Consider the following 5,102-nt stretch of genomic DNA (forward strand, 5'->3'; position numbering starts at 1 on the left):
AGTTTAAGATACACCAAAAATTATGAGAATAAATGACTATAAAACGTTCATGTTGTCACATAAACCTGTCAAGTTTATGTGGCAATGGTTGGATAGGTTTAGATTGGATATCACTTAATCTGCTCCTTCTGAGTTATTAAATTCTTTTGCAGGCCTCAGCCAGATGTTTTGTGAGGAGTGGGAGAAGCAATACAAGAGAAATAGAAGAAATTACAGTAATAAAGTAGTTAGCAAATTTCAGGGTATACGGAAAGAAGAACCTTTGAGCAATGGAAGAAGTTAAACCACTGTTTCTTTTTTTTTTTTCTTTTTCTGAAATTATATATAGAAGCTCCTGATCACGTAATCTTACATATTATTCCCTTTCCACCAAAATTCAAATGATTTATTATTCCCCTTCTCCTATAGTGACAGGGTACTTTGCAACTGAACAAAGAACCAGTAAGACTCCTCCAACTGTGTGTGAAGAGGAAAGAGAAACTTTACTTTGGAAATTCCAGTATGCAGAACTAACCTAGCAGCACAGCCACTTCTGCTTGATGTATGTAATGACCCAGCTTTCATTCAAAACTGTCTTATCAAAAATGTGAGACACTGAAGGGGACACTGACCCCAGAAAAGCACTCAACTGTTCAGAAGTAATACCATAATTTCAAAACTTTTTTCTACACTTCATCTAAAGTACAATAAATTTATCAATATATAGATAGACAATAAAATAAAAATAGAACAGAACAAAATCAGTCTAGAGTCTCAGATTCTGGAAAATAATTTCTGTGAAATCCTCAGGCAGACTGTCACTGTCTTGCTGTGAGTTTGTATCCTCATCTATATTTGAAAGCTCACACCACTGAAGACCAGGAAATCAATGTAAACTCAACTCTTGTAAACTCAACTCTGACTAATGATTAGGTAACTGTTAAGTCTCTTCCAGACCTCTGCAGCCTGAGCCATCCTTTTAACTATGAAGGCATGACATTCATTATACAATAGTTAATATTCAAGAATCAACTATGACTTTTCAGTCCTTTCTTCATTTGCATTACCATGGAATTACTTTGACAGCTTATTGATAAGCARTTGATTTCTTCTGTACAGCTATTTCATTAAAATGGATCCCAACAACTCTGAAGACTTCTGTTGAGACAGAAACCCTCTTAAATCTACAGATGCTATGTATTAATAATCTTCATTTTCAATGTAGTAATTTCAACAKATTCTAAAAGATGAGTTATCATTTTCCATTTTGCTTGCATGATCAAGCGACATATCAAGAGATGGTGGAAAGCACTTAATTGTAGCTTAGTTCTAAGTTCCACTTGTAAAAAAAATGAGTCCCTGTAGGACCACAATAAATACTCAGTCATAGATTTTTTCCCTCCCCTCTGCTACATTCTGAGCATTGAAAGCTGTACTATTAAAATCTCTAGCGTGGATCGATGGTTTAGGTCAGATGCAATCTGAACAGAGAATATATTTGATGTGGATTACACTACTGTATTGGTAACATGTCAACTGTACTAAAACCAGAAAATATATTTTATTTAGGCAAATGTCAATCAAAGCTTGTGGAAATCTGCTCCTGTCAACACAAATACTATACAAAGTACAAATTGGAAGGGGAGGATATGATATGACTATCACAAAAAAGGGGAGGAGATATTTCTCCAAATGAATACTTAGAAGGAACTGGTAAAGACATTCTTTAAAAATGCAGTTTATTTATAGCATGCCATTTGAATTTCAGGGCATACTGCCATTTTTATCCTTACAAAGAAATCACTCCATTAAACCCACTGAGCCACAAAATTTCTGCCAAGAACCAGAGAAGTCCTTACCTCTGAATTCAACCCGTATCTAGCATTCTCTATTGAAGGCACTGGTGTCATCTCTTAAGATGGCAAAAAAGAACCAAATATCTAGAATCATGCTGGGAGCACCACACTTTAAGGAAACAACAGTTTAGCCACCTTAGCTTAGTAAGGCCACTATGGTTAGGTGACAAAAAAAAAGCAATGTCCTCCTAGATATTAATAATTTTGTACATTTAGGTAGCTGATAGAAAAGAGTAGATTAGTCTTACTATAAGTGGGAGTTTGCATAGTACTTCCTATGAACAGAGAAAAAAAATCTAATTCATACCAAGTCTACATTATTTTTTTTGTTTTCTTTGCTAAGCTGAAATAATTAAGATAGAAAGGATTTTCCACTTCACTAATTCCTAATCATTCCTTAGAGTTGTTGTTTTGTTTTAACAAGTCTTCATTTTATTAAGGTGAGTGTCATCTTCTGATAGTAACTAGCTCAAACTTAAGTGCAATCTAAAACAATTTTTTCTGTCCTTATTGCATCTTTCAAAATATTAGCATAAACAGCAAAACTTCTTCTTAAATATTTGTGGCCATATATTCTGTCAGCTGTATGTGTACCTTTGATTGTTCATCAACTAGAATACTGAATTAGTACCTGCTTCCAGAAAATACTGGTTTGAATTTTTGTAATAGATTATTTATGAGAACATGCTATACTGATGCATGTTGAAATAACTTCCATATTTACAGCCCATCCTTAAAACCCTCTTTGAGGGTCCTTACATCTCTACATCTACTTGTGTGCAGATTCATAGTAGTTCCTTTTTAAAGTATTGAAAATAAAGGGAGGAGGCAATGTCCTTCAACATATTGTTTTAGCAATGAATTTACTTACAGTATCTCCTATCTCCTTGACCCATTCTAGCTCTACAAAGAGAAAGCTTAATGGAATAGAACATGAAATTCTTTGAAAAAGCATCTCTTTTGAAAATGTTCTTAAAACAAGGCAGATGTTGCTCTTGGGCTTTCCTAGCCCTTGAAAGTCTAGAGATGATCACTCTAATTTCTTCATAAAGAAGGGACAGGGCAAAAGGCAAATGGCCAAAATTTCTAACCCTCATAAAATACATATTTGTAGAATTGTGCGTGTGTGTGGAAGATGACTCATGACAGCTGATTGCCAGTTGGCTGCTTTTTTTGGCAGGTACTCATTCAAAATCATTTCAGAATTTTTCTTAATTTGCCCAGACTATTTGGATGAAATCAACACATCACTGTGTTCCCTTTCAGTAGTTGGAACCAGCTCAAATGTGTGATGGGTTAGGTGTAACAGGCTGAGCACTCTGCTATACCTCTTACTGCGGCACACTGTGAAACTGTGTGAACATCTGAGCATACGAAAAGAAAAAATCACTCTATTGCTGCAATACTGTTGCAGTACTGCCAGTTAGTTCCAGTCAAGAAAGGAACATCAGGTGAAGACTGCTATTTGATTTCTCTCTTAGGCTTATACCACAAGAACACCTGAATCCCAGACTAACACTGCAATACAAACACACTGCTTTAATCTTTTTTGTACACAGAAGAGCAGCTTTTAATTTAGCCTTTTCTTTTTATCAGTTACAGTAGTAGCTGCTTGTGCTCTTGATTCTTTTCTCTCTATTTTTTCAAGATAAAGAAATTTCAAGACAGTGAAATTCATCACTAATAAATCTGGTTCTGATCATGCATAATAACCCAATTTCCAGCRGTGGCTCATTTTTCTGCGGAGATTTTACCTCCAATCAGCAGCAAGATAGAAGTAGAAATGGGTGATAGAGATATTAATATATTAGCATACTACATTGCCTAAGCAACCTTTGAATGTATAATACATCAAATAGTACATATACTTCATTCCTCAACCAAGAGTTATATCTCACAGATCGAAAACATACACATATTCAGTTTAGATAACACACTACAGTATTAACTCAGTTGCAATATGTATTTATGGAGGCTCTGTGTGTGTGTGTGTGTGTGTGTGTGTGTGTGTGTGTGTGTGCATGCGTTTGCCTTGCAGCAAACTCCAATCTGGAGAGATTAAAAACAAGTCAGCTTTCCTCCACTTTTATGTTTATCCTGTTCTTTATAAAATATTTAGGAATAAGCTTAAAAAGGCAGGTAAATGTATATGCTGTTTGTAGAACTTAGCTTGGAACTCAGTAATACCCTAATTTCTCCTAGCAAGGTCACCCTCAGATATGACTTGAGGTCTAATTTGCAAAGCATAATCCTATTTCCTACATACACCATGTGGAACATAACATTGGTCTGATGTACCTAGCTGTAAAACAACCCTTAATCCTTCTTTGGGAAGTTCTAGGGAACTTGAAATGTCTTTTATCTTTCACCCTCAATGGGAAGCAGGTAGCAACATAGCAATGACAGCAGTGGAGGAAGTAAGAAAAAAAAAKTATGAAGGAGAAAGAGAAGATGAAGCTCTCTCTGAAGAGGTGGGAGGATTTGCAGGACTGCATGTGAACGGTACCATTTTCTTGAGATCAAGGATATTTATTAGGGAAAATATAATAATGGTGAATAACTGTCCTCTCCTTACTATATGCTGTAAGTGATTAATATTTAAACAATGCGTGTGGGCAAGTGTGGAAAAAAACATGGAAAAATTGAACTTTATATTCAGTCACCTTTTCTTCCAGTTATTTTGATTATAGCTTTGCAAATCTCTATATCCTTCTATCTCTTCTTTCCCTATGGAAAAATTATCCTTGAAGACTTCTTGACTCCAGAAAGTTTGCTTTATTCTTTCTAAGTGTATTTACATTTCTTCTCCCTTACTTGAAAATAATAATAAAAAAAAAGAAGAATGAAAGAATGAAAGATAGGGTAATTTTTCTCAATTGCATATAAAATAAGTAAGACTACCAAATTCACTGGCAATCTGTCACCCTTGGGGACTCWTAGACTAGTAGGTATGAATCTGTGCCTGTTATCTGAAAGCAAAATTCAAAGGTTTCCTTGGGGACAAGAGAAAGTATAGTCTGAATTGCTTGTTACTCTATGTATTTTWTCTGTCATTCTGATGGCAAACAATGCCAGACTCCTCAGTGTAGCAGTTTTTCCAATTGAGCCAAACTGCTGACTGGTGGACTTTCTTTCCAGCTAACATCTAACTCAAACCTGGGATTTATTCTCATTAAAAGAATTAATTGAGCATACATATTTTGATAAAATTAAGCTGAAGCAATAAAATGGGTAGGACCTGATCCTGACACTATCCTGACAGATAAT

This window comes from Rhea americana, unplaced genomic scaffold, assembly GCF_003343005.1.
Source record: "Rhea americana isolate MKP2758 unplaced genomic scaffold, rheAme1 scaffold_184, whole genome shotgun sequence".
Taxonomy (NCBI): Eukaryota; Metazoa; Chordata; class Aves; order Rheiformes; family Rheidae; genus Rhea; species Rhea americana.